We start from the raw sequence: 25,055 nt of genomic DNA on the forward strand, positions 1-25,055 counted from the left end.
ATATTATCCATTTGTTTTAATGTACATTATCTGCAACTCTCTCCCACCCCTCGCCCCGGGCCCCAGGTTCATTTTTCACAACCTATCTTGTTCACTTACGGATTTATTTTTTGCACAATGGACTGAATGGAAAACTCCCTGGCAAAGAATAAGTGCAAGGCAGGTATCAAACAGTGAGAACATCACATTCTTCTGGGTTCAGCAATTCGAACATCCTAACTTGCAGAACAGAACTAGTTCTTCAGTGGAAAAGTGGGAAGCAGAGTGGTTCGCAAGGTTCAGAACAGGTGGAAAGTAACCCACTTCTGTCCCTCCTCTCTTGTCCCCCGGCCTCTACTCCACTCTGTCTGGGATGGAGAAGGCTTCTCCAGCCGCAAAAGGGAGACTTGTGCTCAGATGCTGCTCCGCAGGCCGGGTGTAGCCGCGCGCGCCAGCAGAGCTCAACCGGGGCGGCGGGTGGGTAGAAACCGGGAGGGGAAGGTCTGGGGGTGTGAGGGTGGAGCGGAGCCCGGCCCCGCGATCCGGCCCGGGTTTTGCATGCCACCCACTCGCCCGCTCGGCCGCGGAGAATTCCATAATCACAGCGGGCGAGAGCGGAGACTGGGAGCGAAAAATCCGGGATCCGGCAACTTTGGGCAGCGCATGCGCGCCCGCGGCGCTCCATCCCAAACACACACACATTTTTCCCCCGGACTTGGAAAGTCACCCAAAGCCGCCCCAAGTGCAGGTAAGAGACTCGGCGCTCCCTCCGCCGCGCCCCCTCCGACCCCCTCAGCTCCGCGGCCCTCCCGGGGTGCTTCCCTGCCTCGCCCCCTGTCCGGGTGCAGTCCCCCACCCCCGGGGCTGCCGCTTGCAGCCGGGAGCGGGCGAGCGAGCGAGCGAGCGAGAGAGCCAGCCAGCCAGCCAGCCTGCGCGCGGCGGCTGCCACCCAACTCCGGCCGTGCGGGAGGCAGGGGGCACGGAGGGCTGGCACCCGGGCGCAGGGCGGCGCGTCGCCCGCCGCGGCCAGGGAATGCCCAGCGCGCGATTCCGGGGAAGGAGAGGGCTGCTTCTCCCGGGGGTCACTTACTCCAACTGAGGGGGCGGCGGGGTAGCGGAGAAGAGGGGGAGGCGCCAGGCGCGAGTGCAGGACTTTGCAAATAGGGTGGGGGCGCACCCCGCGGTGCGGGCTCGGGGCGGGGGGGGGGGGGGGCTGGTGCTCGCGAATACCCGGTAATCACTCCTTCCCCCTACGCTCCCCGCCAGCCCCCCGACCTGCAGGGGTTCTTGCGCTCTCCCGGGCAGAGAAGGAGGCAGGGGTGAGGGGCGCCTGGGGTGACTTTGCAAGACTTTGTTCAAGGGAAGGGGTGGGTGGGGAGCCCCTCCAACTGACTCTTGTGCCCCAATACTGGGGTGTAAGTGCTACCGGCAGAGGTAGGCAGTGTTCACTGTGGGGTGCCAAGGGGTGCCTCCTGGTGGGAAAACGAAGGCGAGAGGTTGCTTGGCTGGGGGGGGAACGGCGCCCCCGTTTTCATTTGTACCTGGGAAGTTTGTCTTAAGTGCGCTGCTCCGGGCGAGGCAAGTGGCGCTCCTCACTGCCCCCCACCCCCACCCCAGCCTCCCCGGGTGCAGGGCTGGCATGGCTGGGCACAGGGAGCCGGGGCGCCGGCTCAGGGCCGTATGACTGTCGGCCGGAGCCCGCTTGGGTCCCGGGAAAAGTTCGGGGGAGTTGCCGCGGTTGTCGTGTGCGCTGGGAGAGAAGTTGCGTCCGGGGACTTGGGACGCCCGGCTGGCTGGCGGGTGGGCGGGTGGAGCCGTGCGCTCCTAGGGGGCTCGGCCGAGGTGGGCGAAGGTCTGGTGGGGTCTCTACCCCCCAGAGTGGGCTGAGGGTGACCTCGGGGCTCAAGAGTTGGGGAAGGGGAGCCCTGAATCCAGGGGCGCACGGCTGAAATAGGCACCAGGAGGAGGACCGAGAATGGTAGCTTGTGGGAATACAGGGGGGCACCGAAGGGGAGAGGGCCGGGCCGCCTGGCCACTTGGGGTCGAGTTTCAGGGCGAAGGAGCGCGCGGTGGCTGGCGGAGGAGTGTCGGGGAGCGGGGCTCCAGGGGGCGCACCGGAATGGGGGATCCGGCCGGCCGGACAGTCCCGGGGCAGGGGGCCGAGTCGTGCGCCCGGGGTGAGCCGGCCGGGCGGAGCGGCGGCCGGTTTATTTTTACTCGGTGGCATTTGCAGAATGTGCAGCTGATGGCCGTCGGCCGCCAGGAAGTTTTGCTTTCTGTTCTTTCTCTCTTTCCGAAGCCAGCGCGGTCGGGAGCGGGCGGGCTGGGGAGCCGGGCCTGGGAGGGGAGGGGGCGGCGCTGGGGTGGCAAGGTACGAGGCAGGGGTGCACTAGGGCGGCGGGCGGGGGCTGGACGGGCGAGGGCGGCGGGCCGGTTCTGGGCCTCTGCAGAGCTTTGGGGCGAATGTCTGTCCCCAGCGTTGGAAGCTCCTCGGCGAGGGGAACAGGTGTATGCGCCGTCAATCACGGCGGGAGGGACACTTTGGGGGCGTAGATTAAGATAATAATAATAGATTTTTCTCTAGGGGGTGGGCGCAGATTCTTCTTCCAAGCCATCCCCGACCCGGGTCCGGAGTTGGGGGAGGAAAGGAGTGCCGAGGGAGTCAGGGGTCCGCTTCATCCTTCCACACAAGTTCCTCCTGACCAGCGTCAGCTTGGGAAGTGGGCCCTGGGTGCGGCGAGGACCTCCTTCCAGTCACGCTGGGGAGGGTGCGGGAGCATGTACGGTGTGTATGACTTGTCCACCAGCGAAGCAGCAACAACACCCCTCCAACGAGCCTGGAGCTCCCCCAAACGCGGCTGGACCGAGGGGGTGACACCGGGTTATGGGTCTCGGCCCCGACGGAGTCTGAGGCCACGACCCTTAGAGTGTGTGGTTGTCCCGCCAACATCCCATACACGCAGAAATAGGGGCGGCGAGGGGGAAAAGACCAGGGTAGTCGTAGGGCAAAGTTGGTAAATTTAGGGCGCCTCTAAGCTGGTACAGACGCGCGATAAGAGCGCGCGAGGGGACTGGAAAACAGATCGCCGGGTAAATTCGTGCGCCCCCCCTACCCCCCGCCCCGGCCACGGCGCGCGCGCGCGCACACACACACACACACCACACAACACACACACACACACACACGCACACACACACACGTCGCCGTCCTAAAGGGAGCTGTCCGGGCTGAGCAGGAGCAGCTGCGCCGGGCGTGGTGAGGGGGGTAGTTGGTCCCCGGGGGCTGCGCCCGGGCTGCGCTCCACGTGCCCAGAGGGGGCGCTGGGCCATTCGGCACCCGAGCGCAAAGCTCCGGGTTTGCGCCCTGGTGGCGGCGAGGCTGTGCGTCCCGGGCGGGCGTCGCGTCCCGCGCCATCTCCGGCGATTCGCACTGCCTCCGCAGACGCCCAGCCGCTTTCCCACTTCCCAAACTTCGGCGTTCTGGCTTTCACCTCACTGGAGCTCTGAGACTCTCCAGGGCAAGGTGGGAAACTTTTCCCTTCCCCGCAGCGGCCACCGTCTCTCCCTGGAATCCTGCGAATTGGAGAGATTGACACCGCCCCCCCCCCCCCATCCTGTTAGCCACCTTAGAGGCGGTTAACGAGAGTTTATGGGGAATATTGTTGAACTTCAGTAATCAGGTTTCCAGCGATCTTATGCCTCCTGTTTAATTTATTAGACTAGTTATTTATTCTGTTGATGATAATCTGTTGCTGGTTTCTATGGAGATGTTAAACTGATCTCTTTCAGAAATCAAACTCCATATGCACTAAAACGTTTAAAGGGGCAGTGCCTCCCTCCTTTTTCAGCCCCCCTGCCTTTTTTTGTTTTGTTTTTTAGACTTTGCACCTTGCAGACACTTCTCGTCTTTCTCTGAGTCTCGGTGCATTTTATTTCCTTCTTACGAAGGAGAGGAGCCCGGAGACTCACGCTTTGTGGCAAGTACTGCTTATTATGGCTAGAAGAAAGCCAAGGCTTTGATCCCTAAGTTGCATCATCATTTAAAACAGATCATTTCACCACCACCCTCTTCTCCCCCATAATATAAGAGCAAAATTCTTTCAAGATCAAAGAATCCAATCTTAAAAAAAAAAAAACACAACACTATTGTTAAAAAAAAATAGGAAGTCAGTCAAATGTGAACCTCTCCTATATATCTGCTCTCCTTGTGTTTAAAGAATTTTTTAATAAGAAAAATAAAACTTGTAGCTCAGCTAATTTTTTATACTTATTAATAGCTTATCTTGCCCCCCCACACACTTTTTTTTTTTAATTTAAAAAGAAGTTCAAAGTTAGATTTCTCTGCCTGTGGGGGTTGAGGTATATTTGCTTCTCATTTAGATCCTGACCATCTGTTTTTGGAAAACTAGCCTCTGGGAAGAGGGGGAAAGGAGTTTTTACTCAAACTTAATGGAGTACTTTAAAAAAAATACTCACCCAAATATTTTAAAGTCTTCATTTTTCTACTTTTTAGGAGAACATCAGTAACCTCTGTCTGGTGTGTGAAAGCATATCAACTTTTCCCCCCTTTTCCTCTTCTCCTCTCCTCAGATATTTTTCTGTAGATTTGTGACTTTGAAGGGAGTGGGTGCGGTGAATTACGAAAGTAAGGCAGAAAAAAATTATCTTGGTTTGTGACACTCTGAAGAATTGCAAACCCACTCTGAACTCAGATATTTATCACGCTGACAGATATGATACAAAGCGATTGCATTTCCTAATGATCCTCTGGGACTAAGTTGTAGGTAAAACCATTTAATGCATTTTTAATATTAAAGTAAGGCCTGGGTTCCATCTTCTTGAAGGTGAGGGGAGTGGATGTCCCTCTCTGGAGCTGATGCTTTCAGAGTATACTGTTTTGCTTTTTCAACTCAAGCCCCCCACTTCTACTCCTTGATATCTCCACTTACTTTGGGGAGAGTTGAGCCGCACACAGGGCATTTGGCTTTATAAATAAATTTATATCTGGCCAGAGGTCCAATGCTAAATAAGAGAATACTTTTTAAAAAAAGAAGAAAAAACAAACCTCAGACTCCACCCCTGCTATAGGAAATAAAACAGAGGCAATATTTTTTTTTTTCCTCCTTCTACCATCCTGGTTCTCTTTTATATTATTTTATTTTGGAAGAGGGTGGAGTGGTTGTTACTTCTTAGCTCAGAGGAGAGAGGAGTCATTCCTGTTATTTCCCTCTTTGCTATATTTTAAAAATTTGTTTGATTTGGATTGCAAACAGAACAGGCTTACGGGTAGAAAAGAGCACTGTGGCTTTAAACTCACGAGTTTGCATATTCTCCTTGTATCTTTCCCCTTTGCTAATTATTGTGTTGTTTTCAGAGCAAATATGTCATATCCATGGCGACCGGGCAGGTTTATTGTCTTTCTGAAGCAATAGCTCACATAAGTAATTAATGACTTTCTTTTTTTTCCTCTGGCTTAGGTTAAACAGATCATTCAAGGAAAGTCATATCTCTCTTCTCTCTCTCTCTTTCTCTCGCTCTCTTTTTTAGCCCAGTGACATAAGAACATGAGTTAGAACAAGAAAATACTTTAACTAAGAAGTCAACAGCTTATTTTCCTCCATTTCTTTTAAAAGCTAAAGTGTCAGCTTTCAGACATATGAGGCTGTCATTCTTGCAGCCGAGAGCAGTGCAGTCCACGCCTGGGTTGGAAATTCATCTGAAGGTTGTACAGCAGGGGAAGTCTTGGCATGGGGGGAGTAACCTGAAGGAATTTGCTTTTGAGGTGGGGGGAGGCACTCCAAAATGAGTATTTCTCCTGTATTTAGCAGAATTTAATTACATTGTTTACAGGAAAGAATTAATGAGTTGGTAGTAATGTGCAGGGCCCCCTCACCCCCGCCCCCCTTTCCCAGTCTGGTTAATTGGAAAGACAAAGTTTTTTCTTTTTGATTCACCTTGAACTTCAGCTTTCTCCAGTCTCTGTCTCAAGTGCTTTTTCCTGGAAAAGTACCTTTTGGAATCCCCTCTGGCTAGTATTTCCAGAATAATAGTGGGGGGTTATTTTTGTTTTTTATCCCTTAGACCTACATACAACTCGAAGCTGGTTTCTGCGTCTCAGGAATCAACAGCTATGGTGATTGACTATGACTTGGATTTTTAAACTTTTTTTTTCCTTTTTTGAGGGGGCAGCTTTTGAGGATGTAAAATGATAGAGACAGCACATCTCATTTCCGTAGCTAGTAACAGTATTGGGGAGGGTAGACGCAATGTTTTCCTTTAAAAAAAAAAAAAAAGAAATCACCATTTATGTTCCACCTTTTTCAAATGGACCTTTTGCTAATAAGAAGCTTTATGATGTCACCCTGTAACTTTAGAAATATACTAAAAAAGTGTCCAACTGATATTCTCCAGCAACCCCCGCAACAGACAGACACTAATTAGGCACATTTATATGCTATTGCCCCTCTTTTTGAAATTTCACATATAGCCAAAGGTTTGTGTGTGTCCTTAAGAAAAGGGAATGAGATAAAGAGAAAAGCATTTATGTTATACTACTTGGACACAATTAAAAAGGATAGTTCCCCCATCTGAAGTAAGTTAAAAAAGGCTGTGAGTCAACTGAATGAATCTTGAGGCTTTTGGCATTCACAATAAAAATAAAAAGCAGAAGAGAGATTTATTTGGGATCTGGTTTCTGAAGAGAAGAGAAGGCCAGGCAAGTCTGATGCTGAGACTCCAGCGGAGTTGTAATTGAGCCCGTAACCTCTTGATGTCTATATCAGAAAAACAGACACGAGCAGAGGGAACAGAGGAGAGGCAAACAAGCCTTGGAGAGGAGGGAGTGCAGGGGGAGATTCACAGAGAGAGAGAGATTTAATTTATAGACATTTTAAAAACCGTAATTTCATTAGGATCTGTTCTTCCCCTTCTCTGAAGGGCAGCCCGGCAGACCGAAAAGGCCGGTCCCTCTGCCGGGATGCGTGGTGTGGCCGGGTGGGCAGGGACGTGGGCATCCTTGTCAGTTTCCAGGGAGCATTGTTTCCCCTCTGCCCACTTTCTGCTGGCCTCCTTATTTTGGAATTTAGAAGTCCCACTTGGCCAAAAGTTAGCTATGGCTGGTTTCTGGCTGTCTGGTGATCTCCCCTGTGGGTGCCACGCCGCTCTGTGAGCGGGTCGGTCTCCTGCTTGGCCAAAGGCATCAATGATGCGTCTTCCTTCTGTCACCAGGCGGCCCGTGGTTCCAGCCACGGGAGACCACTGGAAAGGGGGGCACCCCTGTCTCTACCCTCATCAAGTTCACCAAGTTAAGTTGCTGTGGTTCGGAGGCCATGGTGTCGGGGTGAGGGGGGGGGGATGCTAAATCCCGTCGTAAATTCTGCAAAAATTAATCAACCGTTTAAGAGCTGCACGTTAACGAGGGTATACGGGCAAGCTGGGCCCTTCTCCTGCTCCCCCTGTTCAAAGTCCAGCAGAGCGAGGGGTGGCCTGGACGGTGGGAAGAGAAGGGGGAATTGTGTGTGTGTGTCTTTTTTAATCTGAATAATTGAGAACAACTAGAGAGAGGGAAGAAGAGAGAGGGATTTGTTGAATATAAATCCTCAAGTGCCCTTGTTCCATATTGTTGGAATTTTTTTTTTCCCTTTTGGTCTGGATTTGTCCTGTGTGTCTTTGGTGGAAAAGACACGTAGAGAAAGAGAGCGGAGGGGGATGGGGAGAGAGAGAGAGGGAAGGATAGAGAAGAGAGAGAGAGAGAGGGAGACGTGTGGCTCCTTCGAAACTCATTATCATTCTTAATAAGTCTTAAGGAATAAAGGAGAGCATTGAGTGTAAATGCTGGGTAATCCTAACACTTCTCAAGGTGAGAGGAGTCTTGAGGACACAGAGAAAAGAGAGAGCAGAGGAGGGGGTGGGAGGGGCCCGAGCAGCCCTGGGGGAGTGGCAGGCCCAGAGTCTGGGGGACTCTGCAGGGGGCCTGGAGGCTGGGGTGGGGGGCACCCAGAGGAACCCAGAGGAGACAGTTGTCCAAGACGACCCTGGGGATCTCCAGGTGACTGGCTGGGACAAGGAGCAGGGGTGTTGGGAACGTCTTCCCGGGGTCAGCCCTGCTGACTCAGGGCCTTTGCACCTTCCTGGGCACTGTCTCCCCAGGCAGCTCGGTCTCCGCCACCCTCGGGCCTCGGGTTCCTGGAGAAGGCCCTGGACTCCTGCTCTGGCACCCGTGCATTGTCCGCTCTGGGAGGCAGGAGAGAAAGAGCCACGGCCAGAGCTCAGCTCCGGACACTAGGTGGCTTAGAGCATCTGCGAGGTTTTCCAAGACTGAGCCGCTGCTGGCTTCCTCTCTCCTCCCGGATGGTGGGCTCCGCTGTGCCTGTCCTCCGCCGGGTCTGCGGGCAGCACTGGCTGACAGGCGGGAGGGCCAGTGGGCACAGGCCCAGGGGGCATGGCACGGCTCCCAGGGCCGGCGATCCCAGTGAGCAGCTTCCAGGCGAGGCGAGGAGGAGGCCAGGGGCAGCTCCCATGGGAGGAAGGCCGCCGGTCAGGTCACTTACAGGAGGGCCAGTTGGAGCCCAGCCCTGTGTTTTCTGCCACTTGGGCCTGAGGCACTGCTGAGTCCATGATGGGGGTGGGGTTGGTTGGGGAGGGGGGGTCTTGGCTTCTTCCTCTTTTGAGTTCATGTGCACCCCTTTGAGAATGTTCTTAATAAAAAAATTTCACCAGCATAAATACTGCTTATACTTTGAAGGATTTCACAGATTTTGGAAAGCCAACTAAGGACCCTCTAGGGTCCCTAGCTCTGGTGGGCTTCTTTCCAATGCTCCAGGACTGTAGGGAGGAAGTGGGCAGTGAGGAGGGCAGTTCTCACGGCCAGTCCCGCCCCTGCTGGCCTCGGTACCTGGAGGGCAGAGCCATGTCAAGCTGTGACACCAGGCCCCCGCAGGTGGATGAGGGCCAATATTCAGGCTCCCATCTGAAGAGCCACACCTGCTTAGGTAGTTTTCCTCCTCCAGGCCAAAGGCTGCCTCCCCCTCATCCGACTGGCATTGTTCAGGATTCCTAGGGTGTTTGAGGAAGGGTCTTAGCCAAGGTGACATCAGAACCATGGATTGTTTTCTCTGGGGACAGAGGTGGGCAGGAAGGCACCATTCAGGTTTGACTTACTGTAGTCAGGTTTTTTTTGTGTGTGTTTTTAAAACTCTGTTTCTTTTGGAAAGCAACTTCTGGGGAGCATGCAAAAGGGGGTGCGTGGGAGTTAGAGATGAAGGCTGATGACTGAGCTGGTGTGAAGCCCGGAGGGGGAGCAGGACGGGTTAATGGCGGGTGGATTCTGCTTTTCTGTGGTTTAAAAGCAGTAATGACCAAATTGCATGCCCTGTGTGTGCCTTGCTGACGAGATTTACCGAAAGGAAGCTGCACTGACTCTCTGCTGCTGGTCTCCGGGTGGGTAAGCGTGCGTGTGTGTGTGTGTGTGTGTGTGTGTGTGTGTGTGTGTGTGTAAATGAGAAGACAGGGTGGGGGAATTAGCTCTACCAGCCTGGCACCCTTCCCCAGCACTAATTGCTGGCAGAGTACCCACGGGGGCTGTGCCAGCGTCTCCAGCTCCACCCGCCCCCCTCGCCCCCGGGGAGCTCAGCTGTGCAGCTCGCTATGTGAGGGCCATTTCCGGGCCCACTAGTCCTGGAGTCTCCTTTGGGAATTTCAGGGAAATCTGATCCTTGGTTGGGGGTGGGGGGCTGGACCGTGGGCCAAGCCCCAGCATCCCTGATGTGGGATGAGGGGACAAGGTAAGTCTTGGGTGGTCCAGAGCTCTGCTGAGGTCTAGTTGCAGGCATCAGGAGACCCCATTCCAGTTTTGATTCTGTAGTAAATCACTCTGTGGCCTTGGGCAAGTCATTTGACCTCTCTGAGCCTCAGTTTCCTCTCTTATCAAATGGCCTCTGACACTCTTGCCCTTACAGGGTTCCCCTGATCGTCAGCTGGGCTTGTGGCTGTGAAGGTCCTTTGAAATAACTAAGCGTAATGAAGAATTTATCATGGTTGCATTGTCAAGCGCAGGGTGCCCACAATGTCAGAGGAGCCAGGTTTATATAACGTGGTATTAGTCTCGAAGGGGACCCCTGTGAATTCCATTCCAGAAAGCCGCGAACCTGGATATTGTGTGGTGCTGAGGTTTCATTTCTGTACCAGGTTTTGACATGGTTTTTTTTTCAAGGGGGAGGGTAGATAAGTTGTGTAACTCAGTTTTTAGAAAATGAACAACTAATTTTTTAAAAAAAGAAAGAAACTGAACAGTTAAATGTATCAATCTGGATGAATCTCAAAAACAATATTAAGCCCAAAAAAGCAAGTCATCAAAATCACTGTGAGCTTGGGGCTGAATTGGGGAGTGGTGTTGCTTTTCAGGCAGCATAGGAGAGCCTGTTCCGGATGTGTGGTGTGCTTAACTGTGTGGATACATGGATTCATTGAGGAGCTGTGTATACTGTAGAGGATGCATTCTGGAGCACGCTAGCTGGGGGCCAAAATCGTGCCCTTACATTGCTTACTTAATTAGCCTGTACCTCAGTTTTCTCATCTGTAAAATGGGGGTAACAATCCCTACTCCGTGGGGTTGATGTGAGGATTAGATAAGCTAAAATGCATGAAGTGTTTAGAACAGACCTATGTCTTCCAGACCCACGACAGGGTGAGTGTGCACGTGTTTGCTGTGCACCAGGCATTAGATGCGAGGGTGGGGGCAGGTAGCTGTCTATGTACCTGGGGGCAGGGGCCCTGCTAGGTGTGGGTCACTGTGGGGTCAGTTGGAAATTCTGAATTTTGTGTTTTATCTATGGACTGCCTTGGAATCCTCCTGATATTTTTTGGTGATGAATCAGAAGGGGATGAGAAGTAAGACTGTGCCCACTTACAGAGTTAGATGCCCCTAGCCTGGCAGGGATCATTGGTCTCTCTTTTCTGTTGTCAAGACTGACCGTTCCTGGAGCTGAGGGGGTGGGATGGGGGAGGTCCATCACAGAAGGCTTGGACATGGGAGGCACGGGGGTTGAATGGGGGGCAGACCCTGGGAACTCACTCAGGGTGCCAGTCGCCTCTGTGTTCTAGCTGCCCAGGAGCCAAATGCTGAGTGCCGGGGCGGGGGTCTGCGCGTGCGCAGAGGCTCTGCTGTGGTGGAGACGTGTGGCTGGCAGAGGGTCAAGAGCTGCTGTTGCAGTTGGGCTGAGCCCCGTGTGAACTGTGTTTCTGTCAGCTGGGCGGATGAATTCCTCTAATTCTTTGTTTCCAAGTCTGTAAAATGGGAGTTGGAATTCCTACCTTGTGAGAATTAGGTGAGAGGAGAACGATCGTAGCTACCGCGCGCTAAGGATTGACGTCCAGTACCCTTTCATGGACCGGGCTTCGCCCAGCTAGCAGCATGCAGTAGGGACCTTGGGCGCAGGATCAGGTGATTGACAGCCCCTGGCCAAGCCAAAGGTGGACCCCTGGATGACCTGGAGCTGGATGGGGTGCAAGAGGGCCTAGCCAGGAGAGCTAGGGCAGGGGCATGATGTGGGTGGAGCCAAGGTTTCCCCCCTCCCCTTTGATGATCCTGCCTGGAGCTGGGGTTGGGGGGAGCACTCCCCAGCCTGGGTCAAGGTGGAGAAGGAAGGGCCCAGAGCAGAAATAGAGGAGGCCCGGCAGCAGTGACCTAAGGAGGCTAGGGCTGTGAAGTGGGGAGCACTGGAGGGTCGAGGGGCACTTATGGAAGATGAAGTGTATGAAACTCCATCAGCCTCTCCCATTTCACTGTGCTATGCCAAAACACCCCGGTTCTTGTTTCACTATCTGAGATCTGGGAGCAGGTTAATTTCCATGACGAACTCCAGGCCACGTGCTCTGAGGATTTATCTAATTAAATTGATGCTTTTTTCTAAGAAAGAAAGAAAGGAGGGGAGGGAGGGAGAAAAAGATAGGGAGGGAGGGAAGGAAGGAGGGAGGAAAAAGAAATAGAGGAACTGAAAGAAGGAAGGAATGAGAGGGAGGGGAGAAGGGCAAGAAGAAAGAAAAGAAAGATAAAAAAAGAAGGAAGGAAAAGAGGAAGGGAGACAGATAAGCTGGAAGCAGACCAGTGATTTCTGAAAGGCCATGACAGGATGGAGGAGATGCTTGGTTGTTGGGGCCAGGATGGGGGCCTTCCTAGTGGGCCATGTTTCTGTCTTTGGTTACTTTTTGTGTATTTTTAACATAGCTCTTGGGTTGGGAGGGAAAGGGGTACCTGGAGGGATTCTGTTCAACACAGTAGTCACCAGCCCATGTGGCAACTTAGATTAAGTTCATCAATGAACTTGCTACATTTTCAAGTACTCTGTACAAAGTAGGCAGCGGCTACTTTGTTAGGCAGCAGAGAAAGAACACTTTGATCACAAAAAATTCTGTTGGACTTTAGGAGGGTACTTAAAGTACCCTTACATACCCTTACATGTAAGTACTTACATCTGAGGAAGAGGGATACTCCCCTCAGAGCCTGGGCTAAAGGGATGAACCTTCAGCCTTCAAGGGACAATGATGGAGGTAGGGGATGGGTGGCAGGAATGTTCCCACACGTCAAAGGGGCCTCCCTGTCTGGAGCCAAGGCCTCCATGGTGCTGGGGCTACCTTCTCTATAGATCCCATGCATGTTTCCTCTCTCTCTCCTGGGACAGGTGAGGCTAGCATTCAGCAGAGCAGGGTTAAACTCCTTCTCCCACATACTGTCTTTGTGACCTGGGCAGAGTCTTAACTCTTTGAGTCTGTGGAATTGGGCTGACAGTGGACAGTGCCTGCCTGCCTGGGTCTTTGTGATAGTTAACTGAGCTAATGAGTACCCATACTTAGGGTCTGGTGCTGGGCACATAGCAAGTGAGCACATGAGAAATGGGGACCACTGCTACTATAATCACTATAATTATAAATGTTGATATTATTTTCATAATGATTATTGAAGAGCTTTTGTGTAGCTAAGTTCTTAGGGACACTCCCTGACCAAATGCTGATTTCTTTTTAATCAACACTTTAACAGAACCCTCCCAGACTTCTTTCTTCTGGGACCCTAATATGAATTCCTTCTTTCCCTCTCTCCCTATCCCTCCTTTTTTCAGGCAAAGGGAAGAGTTGGAACTGCCCCAGAATTAATTCTTGCGGGCCTTTGTATTTTGAGTTAGACCCCACCACATCCAACACACATATAAGTATGCTTATATATGTACACACTCACACACACACACACACACTCTTCTCCATGGGTCAAACTACACTTAAAAAAAAGTTTTTGGGGCAAAGCTGGAGGAGCAGATGTGGCTCTGGCAGGGCTGGCTGGGTTGTTTGGGGGTGGAGGTGGGGTCGGCGGCCTCTGGGAGGGACGTGTGTGTTTATTCCTGGACATTGCCCAGTGCCCTGTGTGCTAATGTGGAGCTGAAAAGTCCCCTGCATTGTGCAGGCTCCTTTCCCCGTGAAAAGGCAATTGAGTCAGTGAGTTCCGAATGGATTGGAGCTGACAGTAAATGAGAATTTGGCAGTGGGTAGAAAACAAGCTCCCTCACCCCTACCCCCAACCTAACACACACTCACTCTCAGCCCTCCCTCAACTCCCAACGCTTGTCTGGTTTTGAGAGGGGGTTTGAAAAGAATCGTGATTCCTTTCCGTGTGTACCAACATTATCAGTAGGGGTTCTGCCCCAGCCTCCTACCGCGTCCCCGTCCCTGGGAAGGGACTCACCCCCTCCTCCAGGTTGCTGTAAGCCCACCCCTCACCCCACTCCCCATCGCCTCCGTGGCTCCGCCAGCGATCCCGAACGAGTTAAGGGCTGAATCAACTCTAGACCCAGCTGTACATTTGACTCTGGGTTCCTGAATGAAGCGATGTGCTGTGCTCAGCACGATTGGAGACTGTCTGCCCCGGGTGGCCCACCCGGCCCCCACCCTGCGGGGCTCCACTGCCTGCCGTGGGACCTGCGTGCTGGCGGCTGGAGCGCTGGCGGCCCATGCTTCAGGGACCTAGTCTGGTGCCTTCCCCAAGGCCAGCCTCCCATCAGGGACGTGTTTTCACTTGAAAGAAAAGGTGCTGCCACCATTTGGAGCTGGCTCCCCGGTTTTACAAGGGAGGCATGCGATTTTGAGGGTCTGTATGTGCCGCAGGCCCCCTGTCCCATGTTTTCCCTCTCTGCCGTGTCCACACCAGTAAATCAGTCAATGGATATTTACTTGAACCTGGCTCTTGCCCATGGTCCCAGGTCCCTAGAGAGCCAGGGAAGGAAATACCACCATCTTGCAGACGCTCCTCCAGTCACCCCATGTTTGTAAAATGGCTTCCTGACTGTCCTCTCTCGGTGGAGCTGTGGTAACTCTCCTCTTCCTGAGGGGGCAAGAAGGCACTCATTCTGGCAGAATTCCAGCCAGCTCTTGGGAGCTGTGTGTCTCCCGGTGGCTGGGGAAGCCTCCCAGGGGTCCCTTTCTGGAAGAGGCCTGGTGGAGGGTGGCTGCGTTAGCAGCTGAGTTGAGAGAGTGGCCCCCATGCAGAGGCACAGGTTCAGATCTCTACTCCCTCATGTATCAGTACTGAGACTTTAGGCTCCTCCCTAACTCTGTGAGCCTCAGTTTCCCCATTTGTAAAATGGGAATAATGCCACCGCCTATAGTATCGGGCTGCTGTAAGGATTAAATGAAAGGCTGGTAAGGCACTTGCCCTGAGGCCTGGCATGTGGTGACAAAGGGAGCTATTATTGCTCCTATTACTCTTACTGTCCATCCTCCCCATGTATCATCAGGAAGGCAGGAACGTAGAAGGCTCAGGCCTGTCCCTGTGTCCGGCCTCCAGGACACCCAAGGTCGGGCTGGAGCCCGTTTTGCTGAAGCATACGTGCCAAACCAGCAGAGCAAACACGTTGGCCCAGTATGGAGCCCTGGAGGGATCAGGGAGGAGACTTGCCATGACCAGGGCTGGACTCTCGGACTCCCCCCACCCCCGAGGTGGCAGCCCCTGGCCGGCCTGGCCCGGGGAGGAGCCGCCTCCCAGATGCTGGCGCCATCTTGCTTCTCTCTTGGCCTCTCCTCTGAGTCGGGAGCGTGGCCCTTGCCCTCCCCCAGGAGCAGGTGGCCTTTGCAGCCTGGCACCCGTCCCCGGAGGGCGGCTGCCAGCAAGGTGCAAAACCGGGGATCGCCCTGTGTGTCCTCTGGGTCCTCGCACGAGGCCTGTTTGCTCCCGGAGGGGCTCGCCTGGGCGCATCTTGGCGGAGGGCCTCAGAGAGGGGCTCGTCCTCTCCTCCCAGAGCCGCCCCCCCCAGCTCTCACCCACCAGGTGAGTCGTGGGACAGCCAGGACTAGCATCCTGCTGTTCGTGTGCTGGAGTCTCGCTGGTGGGGGGCGAGGGGAGATGGCTTAGAGGATGACAAGCCTGGAGGAAATCGAGGAAGGGGCAGGTAAAGCATCCTGCTTTTATCTCCCAGGGGCACCAAGCCAGCCGAGTTCGTCTCATTGTTTTTTTAATTTTATTTTCTATTTATTTATTTTTTTGCCAAGTTGGTCTTACATTTTCATTTCATTAAAAGAGGAAAGAAGTAGGCATTTACTGAGTGCCAACTACGTGTCAGATGCTGTGACTTTTGTGGGGCTGAAGGACACAGATAGGTAGTGGTCTGATTCCCATGGCACCAATCAGGAAATAAGGCTCAGAGAGGTTCGGTAATTTACCTGAGTTCACCCAGCTGGTAAAAGGAGAGTCAGAGTTTGAATGCAGGTTGATGGGACTCTGACACAGAGGTTCGTCTCCATACACTGGGAAAATATAACCATATTTTAAATGATTTTTGAAAATACATAAGAGGAGAAAAACCCACCCATAACTGAACTATTGTTAACACCACTTCATTTAGTATTTAGTGTATTTCCTTGTGTTTTTTTCCCCTTTGGTGACTATATATATGTGTAATATACATTTTACATAATTATAATCATAGGAGAATATAGTTTGGGTTGAGACCCAGGACGAGGTGGTAGGTTCTCCTGAGCTGGAGCTGCTGGGTAGTGATTGATTCTCGGCAAAATGGAAACCTGATTTTGGCCCAGAGCCATCTTTTTGGTAATGAGGTTCCTGAAGTTGTGTTGCTGAAAGCAGACTGGGTGAACGGGGCGGCAAAAAAGACCCTTGCCTTCCCTCCTGGGTTGGTTTTCACTCAGTTAAGTGGTAGAATTTTCCTTTTAACTCACTTCCTTCTTGCTTTTGACAAATGGGAATATTTGTACCATTTTCCCGAATGACCTCCTCTCCTTGGGGTAATGAGAAAATGAAAGTCCTTGCTAAGTGCTTTGAGATATTCAGATATAAAAATGGAGAGCTGAGTGTTGTCATGGGCCTTTTTGCTGCCAGGGCGCTTTATAAAGAGGAAGTGCAGTTTGTGGGGGTGAAGGTCAGCGTGGGGATGAAGGCCATTGCTGGAAGCAGCGTCTCTCCCGGCACCAGGGCAGGGACGCCCGTGGCCTCGCACAGGATGAGCAGGGTTTCAGTAGAGCCCTCCTCCTCAACTAGGTACACACTCCAAGTCCAAACCCCCATGGTCAAGGTGATCCGGATCACTCAGGCAAAGCCCCCACCTTGGTTAGAATCCGGTGGATAAATGATTCAATTCAAGGAGAGGTCTCCCCCAGCGCCCTTCTCCCCTTCTCGCCTGGTAGCATCAGTCCGAGAATAACACGCGGAAGAAATACTGTCACCTAGGCACATAATAATCCTCCAGATGATTTCGAAACATGGAAAAAATGTTTATTATGTGAGTGAAAAAACAAAACAACACGCCAAGGGCCGAGGGTGGCAAACGCCAGGGTAGAAACTATATAAAAATCACAGCCGCTTATGGACAAAGGTGATCCTCTAAAATGAAGACGAGAGCGTGAGGGTGATGGGATGACGGCGATTTGTTTTTCATTTCACAACATTTTCTTTAAATGCCCCCCTATGATTAAAAACCGACAAAGCCGATGTGTCGGCCCAGTAGGGAGCCTTGGGGAGGGGGTGGGGGCGGGGCAGCGCCAGGCGAGAGGGCGCCTGCACCCACGGCCCCCGCAGGGTGCTGAGCTCATGGCTGTGCCAGCCACAGAAACCTATGAGATCTCCAGAAGCCGAGGCGTATCGGTGACTCAGACCTTCGTGTTATGCTGTTCAACAATAGCTTTTGTCCTTTGCCCAAAACCCTAGGCCAGTGTGTTTAAAAAAATTATAAAATTATGAGATAGTTCGTACTTTCCTTACCAGCCTGTGCCAGCTTCGGGTGCTTTATTTATCCAAGGTGGGGAGGCAGGGAAGGCGGGGTGGGGGTGAGGGGCAGACAGAAAGGAAAAGAAAAACAAGGTAGAACTCGGACAAGGCCCAAGAAATGTTTGAGCCTCAACAACAAACTTTCTTTTGTTTTCCCAGTGGGGAGAAAAAAAATAAGGAGGAAAATATGCAGAGGACCAGCTTGAACCAAATAAAACAACTCACGTTTTGGGGTGTGGGGTTGCCTCTTGCAGGGGGGTTTTGCCTTTTGTTTGTGGAATGTGAAAGCTACATCATGACGCTCATCTCTGGGGTGGGAGTAGTGGGATCCAGGCAGAAAGGGCTGGAGCAAGGACAGCCAGATTGGCCTCTGGTGAACATTTCATTGACTGTTCTGGCCAGTACTGCCAGCAGCCTTTGCCCTCACTTCTAGTTGGGTTTAAAGAAGGTTCCCACCTCCTGATGTCCCAGAAGCTACTGTGTGGTAGTAGGACTCAGAATTTCATGTGAATCAGGGGTGAAGACAGATTTGCCTTGTACCAGTTTGGACTAGAATGTTCCTCCCAGTGTTTATTGGAAGATATTTTAGGAATAAGATTTAGGAAAGAAAGAGCTTGGGAGAGGAGGGTTGGGAACAGTAGGGAGGTGTGTAGTTGTGTGTGTGAGAGTGTATGAGTGATTGTATATGTGTGAGTGATTCTATGTGTGATTGTATGTGGTTGTACGAATGATTGTGTGTGGCTGTATATGAGAGACTGATTGTGTGTGAGAGATATTGAATGGTTGTATAACTGATCATATGTGTGGTTGTGATGTGATTGTGTGTAATTGTGACTGTGTATACAAGTGTCCCCTTTAGTCTTAATCACTTTTTCCCCTGGTTCTAATAGCTAGGCCAAGTAAAATTTGTGGGGGCTTACAACAATTTTTTCCCCTTTATTACCTTTTCCCTCTACCCCAAACCATCTCTCCTAATGAACCTATTAGATGGCCTGGACCCTGGACTGATTGGCAATTCCTTCTTCAAAATTAGTTCAGAGGATTTTGTAAGGATAATCTGGGGCCTTTGGTAGCTGTAAGAGAAGGAGGCTTGTGGGTTAAAAACAAAGTTACAGGGCTTCCCTGGTGGTCCAGTGGTTAAGACTCTGCACTTCCACTTCAGGGGGTGTGGGTTCAATCCCTGGTCAGGGAGCTAATATCCCACATGCCTTGGAAGCACTGCCCTTCCCGCCCCCCCCCCAAAAAAAAAGTCGTGGAGGTCTGAGGTGGCCTGGCCTGGAACTCAAGATACTGAGGTCTGAGACCCTGATGAGCATCCCAGCCCTGTTGGCCTCATTTTGGGATTCCCACCAGCCCTCACAGAGACCATCTCAGAAACAGATTTGCTGTTGAACTTCTGAGGCTCCGTGGGCTTGAATGTGACTTCCTGATCTTTCAGTCACGGCGACCATTCGCAAGAAGAAAGCACAGGGATGGTTGCGCTTGTTCTCCAGATGAAAAAACTGAGGCCCAGAGAGGGGAAGTACCTTGTCTAAGATCACACAGCTAGTCAGTGACAGATTTGGAACCAGGACTTTGTGCCACCTGGAAACATGGTCATCTCTGTCGATGGCTCAGAGCAGGGCTGACCAGTCCCCAAGGACAAGGAGTCCTGCTTTTGTCCACTTACAGGAAACAAAGGGGCCCTCCTGGTCGTTCAGACACTTTGTGGCTGTATTTGGGGTGACTGGTCTTCTGGTTTCAGGGACTATCTGTTAGGGAAAGTGCTGGATGGTAAGACAGGATGATGGTGTTCTAGGCTCACCTCTGTCACCCACAAGCAGCCACTTCCTAAGCCCTCGGATCTGCTGTCTGTGGATAGAGTAAGAACCTGGACCCTGTGGTTTCCTTGTCCCTTTCTACTTCTGGACGGCTGAGCTTCTTGCCACAATCCAGAGGCCCCAGCTGTGCCATGCAGCAAACCGTCCCCCACAACCTGTCAAACCAGAGATGCCAGTTTTCCCAGGGCTCCCAGGAGCTTGCTGCCTGCCCCTTTCTTGTGCCAGGGACAGCCTTCAGAGGCTCACGAAGCGATGCCCCCAGTCCCATGCCCCGTGCACCTGCTTATTGATAACTGCGTGTCTGAATGTGCCTGTGTCAGAGCCCTTTGCTTTGAATGCTCAGAGGCTGAGATGTGAGAAAATTAAGAGCAGGGGTGAGAAGTGGTACCCTGTGATGAGAGGCAGCTGTGGTGAAAGGGGCAGCAGGCGCCGTGCCCGGGGTGAGCGCCATCTGGGCAAGAGGCCTGGCTTCCAGCTGTGGGGGCTCCGGAAGGGCAGAGCCTGGGAGGAATGATTTTGAAGCCACTACTATGGAGATTAAGGGGATGAGAATGTAAATCTCAAGTAAAAAGGTAATTGAATGTAATAGCAAACACTGCTCGCTCTATGTTAATTTTAGCTCTTCCCCTGGATACAAGGCGCTGTATTAGTGTTTTATTACCATTTTGTTTGCACTAATAAAATAGTAAAATTTATTTCAAGGAAGTTGAAGGATGGTTTTACAATGCAAATTTGAAGAAATTGGACTTTTCATTTATGCCTCTGCTATTTTAAACCCTGACGGGTGTAAATTAGCTACAGGGACGCAGCAGACCCCACCAACGGGGACTTTGGAGGCAGGAACCCTGGCAGAAGTTCCGAACTAGCTTAGTGCATAAAGCAGAGAAGGTGGGGGGACACGGGGGCCTGATTGGGTGGGACAGGGTGGTGGGTGAGGGTGTGTCAATCACGAATGACTCTGGTTATAGGCAGGCACGTCATACATGAAGCCTGCAGGGAGACACACGTGGCCTCAATCCTCAGGGCTGTGTCTTTCGTCTCTGCCCTTTGGCCTCCTTCCTGTCCTGACATTGAGCCTCAATTAACCTGCCAAACCCCCAAGAAGAACTGAACAACTTCTTTCCTCTGTTACTGAAAAAAGAGAGGTAGACCAGATGTCCAGTCCACACACACCACCCTTTATAAAGGGGCTGCAGGTTTAGGGGGACCACAGGAGTGTGGAAGAAAGACCCTGAGCCTAAAAAAGAACAAGGGGAAAAGACCCAGGCCAGCTTGGCAAGAAGCTCCCTGGCACAGTACCCCCCTTCTCCATTTTTCCTTCTGACTCAGGCGTATTTGAGAAACTGAACAAAAAATGTTTTCAATAAACCAGTATTTCTTTGAGCTGGACCAAATGGTGGTGTCTATGAACAAAAAAGCCTAGAAGACTGAATTTTAAAAAAATTGAGTTGTTTGAATTTTAGGAAACTGGATAATGGCACAGGAAGGTAGAGAAGGGAAGGAAAGGGGTGATGGGAGAGTTTCATTTTGAGTTTTGGGTAAAGAATTCAGGTTGGTTCTTGTTTTATCCAAACCGGTTTGTTTATCTCTGAAAAATTATCAGCAGCAGTGGCCCGAAGCGCTGCAACGGGGGACCAGCTTCCAAAGTATAGGGACCCGAACAAGTGTTCTAATGTCTGGCGAGGTCCACAGCTTGTATTGCCCTGGGTTCTCTGGCTGCCTGCCTGGTGTGGGGGAAACGGTGAGCTGGTGACACTGGTTTCCAGCCCCAATCCTAGGTCTTGTGGGGTTTTTCTCTATGCGTTTTCACTCCCTGTTGGGGAATGGTGCATCTGTCTGTGTGTGTGTTTAATGCAAAGATTCAAACTGTTGATACGGGCAAGGCCAGAGTTGAAAACCTGGAGCAGAAATGGCGGCGGAAAACGCTTGAGACTTCCCTTGACTGCAGACCTGTCAGCTCTGGGTCTTAGCATTCTGCTCTGGGGCTGCAGAGTACTTGGCACTGGGGCAGGGGAGGATGGGCACAGGCTCCCAGCCTCCTCTGGTGGCTCCTCTCGGGCCCACAGAATCATGTTTGGAGCGGAGGGGTCTGCATTTCACGTGATTATGGTTGGAGGAGGAAGGTTTTCCATCTGAAGATCTTGGATCAACAGGCCATGGATGGAATTTATTGGGATCCTGGGGCTTAGAGGATGTGCAGAAGGCAGGGGACCCCAAGCCCAGACCCACAGCAGTCCAGGAAACCTCTTCCTTCCCCTTGCTGGGAACACAGGAGATCCTGTGGTTCTGAGGGGGCAGAGAGAGAGGACCGTTGCTGATGGAGGTGGCCAGGGCAGCTTTGAGAGTGTGGCTGGAAGAAGCCAGCCGATGAAAACATTTAAAAGGGGTGCGCCTTTTAGCTTTGGAAATGGTTTCCGATTCTCTGAGAGCAGGGAGAGTGCATCAGGGTTAGACTTTGGGTGGATTGCAATCCAAAACTGTAATTACATCTAGGAGCAGACGGAAATGGGAAAAGAGAATTAGTCATGTGGCCTGCTTGGGCCTGGTGGTGGAGGTGGCAGGCCTGACCTCTGTGCTTGGATCGTAGCAAAGGTGGTTCGCCCAGGAACACCCCCAAGGACCAGCCTGGGCCCCTCTTTTCTTCTAGTCTGCTCTCCACTCACCCTGAGCCATCTCTGGAGGGCTGAGTCCCCTCTGAATCACTCAGGGCTGCCCCCTACCCTCCCGACTTCTTCTATCAGCTCTAGCTACAGTAGAAGAAAGCTCCATTTTGACTGATTTGACGATCTTTTTGGCATGGTGTATATGTGTATGTGGGCTTCCCCGGTCACTCAGTAGTAAAGAATCCTTCTGCTAATGCAGGAGACGTGGGTTCAATCTTTGGGTCAGAACGATCCCCTGGAGAAGGAAATAACAACCCACTCCAGTATTCTTGCCTGGAAAATTCCACGGACAGAGAAGCCTGGTGGGCTACAAGGCCATGGGGTTGAAAAAGAATCAGACACAACAATCCAAGCCAATCTGTGTATGTGTGTTGGTGAGAGGGTGACCCTAAAGGATACCAGCAGACTGGTCTCATAGGTGGCCAGTAAGCTCTGGAAGCTAGCCCCTACCGGCTTCTTGGTCCTGGTTGGTTTGGAGGAGCGCAAAGCTTCTCCCAGTTTCTCTAATTGGGAGAAAGGGCGACCAGGACTCTTAGGTCTTTGGTCCGCAAGCCTCTGACTCTTCCTCTCATCCCACTCAGCTCCCCTGGGGTGTGACGGTGACATCCCCAAGTATTCTGAGCCCCCAGCTCACCTTTCTCTTCTCCCTGCCCCCCTTCCTTGCACCTGTCAGCTGTTTCATTGACTGTCTGACTTGGCTGCCACCCATCCTATCCTTCCAGGCCAGCTCCTCCCTCCCCGCTCCCCCCAGGCCTATGCTTCCCCCCCCCTTCCTGTCTCTGCCCACGTCTGTCTCTACCTGCCCGTCGCCAGCACACCTGAGGATCCGAGGCTGCCTAACGGAGTGTGGGGATGGTTCAGGGTGTTTACCAGACAGCCGGGATAAGGTATTAAATCCTGTTGCTGTCTTCCCAGGGCCGGGTTCCTCAGATGGTTTTCCAAATTCCTAATCTCGGTGCCCACATCCCTGCCCGGCCCCTGTTTGATGAGTGCCTTCCTTTCCGATTGAAGCTGAACCGAGCAGGATCTGTCGTGAGGTTGGGTCTGGGTTCCCACCGGTGCGTGATGACATGGAGGTCCAGCCCCTTCCTCCCTGGAGGAAGGAGGTTCTTCCTTCCTCTCTTCCTTCCTTTCTTTGGGAATCTCAGGGAGCAGGGGCCAGGATTCTGCCTCCAGGTGTTCCAGAGCCTTCTTGAGTGCCCACCTCCCCCACCAGTGTGGTCGTGAGGCAGGGGCAGGTAAATGACAACCTTTCCTGAGCCCAGCATTGCAGTTCTTCCTGTTCAGAATAAAAATGGCCAGGGTGGAGTTTTGCCCATGGTACTGAATACCCTGGCTTGCCCCAGAAGGGCGTTTCTCCATGGTGTCTCTGCACTGTTTTTGGAGCACTGAGTAGGAGGCATGCGTCTGTCGGGTGTTCAGGTGGACACCTACGCATATTAAGCTGGCCTAGCCTCTGGGATGACAGATGTGCTTAGAAGAGTCCCTGTGAAGAGGGACACGGAGGCCATAAGCATCTTCCAGGGGTCTTCCCTTGGCTGGGACATCTGAGTCTTGTCTACCCTTCCTGGGATGGCAGAGAACTAGGCGACTCTTTCCCCATCCTCAGTCTTCTGTCCCAGAAACTAGGCTAAAAGGGACAGATTAGTTGACTTTCCTGTCCCCTACCCCCCGAGCTGTGAACTCTCTTAGTTCCCAGACCAGGGATTAAATCCACACCCTCTGCCTTGAAAGTGTGGTGTCCTAACCACTGGACCACCAGGGAAGTTCAGAGCTGTGAGCTTTCTACAGGGAGAAGAGCAGGACTCTACACCCATGATGGCAGTCTGGATCTACCCTCAGGAGATGCCTGGGACTCACGGATGTGTGCTTTCTCTGTGCAGCCACACGACCTGGACAGACCTTGCTGGTTTCAGCTTCTATTCTCTGACTCTGTGTTCCCTTTCCTCTTCCCTCCTGTGCCCTCTCTCCCCCTCCTCCAGGCAACCAGAGGTCTCTTGAGTTTCACAACATTGGGAGCTTCCCATCTCTTCACCTCGTATCTGTTCAGGCTCCAGGTGGCCTGAGACTCCACCCTCTTCCTGTTGCCTTGGCACTCTGCGCTGCACTGGGCTTTCTTTTCTCTCCAGGAGCAGAGGGATATCTCCGGGACTGAGCACAGAGGGGTTTGGCCTCAGTGAAACAGGGCTGGGGATAGAGCAATGGGCACAGCAGCAAACTTTGCACTGGGTCTTCAGCCAGAACCCTCACCATCAAGGTTTCTTCTGTGGTCATATATATAAGGAAGGGCTCCTGTAAGAGTCCTTGATGCCAGAGTTCCTGATTTTTTTTATTTCAGGGGCTTCCCTGGTGGATCAGATGGTAGAGAATCTGCCTATAGTGCAAGAGACCTGGAGTCAATCCCTGAGTCAGGAAGATCCCCTGTAGAAGGGAATGGCAATTCACTCCAGTATTCTTGCCTGGAGAATTCCATGGTTAGAGTAGCCTGGTGGGCAACAGTCCATGGGGTCACAAAGAGTTGGACATGACTGAGCGACTAACATACATCCTTTTTCTAATATGTGTTGGGCAAGAAGTAAAAAGTGGAATAGAAAAAAAAAATAGGGCAAAGAAAATCTGGAAGATGACATTTGCTATGAGGAGGAGGAGGAGGAGTGAAGAGGTGAAATTAATTCATTAGAAAAACTTGTTGACTGGCTTTGCTTAGGCGCCTCCATTTTAAAAGTCTACGTTTACAATAAGTCGCTAATTAAAATACAAAATTAAGCAAGAGCTATGTTTTTTTTTCCTCTTACTCTTTAATTGCATGATTTTTTGTGATGTAATTTCTGGAAACACCCAGCGTACCTCACAGGGCTGATTGTTTGATAAACGAGAAGCACCTGAAACCAACCCCCGAAAATAAATATATAAATCCAAGGGGAACATAAGGTAGATTGGAAATGACAGAGAACTGCAGACAGCACGGAACCAAAAATCTATAATAATAATAATAATAATAAAAACCTTCTAAGTAAGGACAATTTATCCTGCCTACCCTGAAACCTGAACAATCTGTGCATCTTGGGCGGGGGGGAAGCGTTGAAATGGAAACCAGATCAAGTGGGGGTAATTACTCCCTGTCTCCTACCCTTCAGGTTGGTGCTATGGAAAAAAAGCAAAAACAACTCAAAATCCAATCCTTCCTGATTCCATTTCTAGCCAGGTTCAGTACTTACTGGGCCTTTTTCCTTTATCACAGACTTTTCAAAGGAAATTTCTTCATCCCCCTGTTCTGAACCTAATTGCAGTCCCAAGAGTGGGTGAACGGGGCCAATGACAGTCCCCTGCTGG

The 25,055-nt window shown here is 51.8% G+C and overlaps 1 protein-coding gene across 1 annotated transcript in view; it reads left to right on the forward strand.

Moving 5' to 3' along the window:
• The first annotated feature begins 593 nt into the window (after positions 1–593).
• The window catches only part of CASZ1 (castor zinc finger 1), a 154,366-nt gene continuing 129,904 nt past the window's right edge, over positions 594–25,055 (forward strand). Inside the window, exon 1 of the mRNA XM_065935774.1 lies at positions 594–727. The gene's annotated coding sequence lies outside the window, so the exon portion shown is untranslated. The remainder of the gene's footprint in view (positions 728–25,055) is intronic.

This window comes from Muntiacus reevesi, chromosome 5 (genome assembly GCF_963930625.1).
Source record: "Muntiacus reevesi chromosome 5, mMunRee1.1, whole genome shotgun sequence".
In the NCBI taxonomy this organism is placed as follows: domain Eukaryota; kingdom Metazoa; phylum Chordata; class Mammalia; order Artiodactyla; family Cervidae; genus Muntiacus; species Muntiacus reevesi.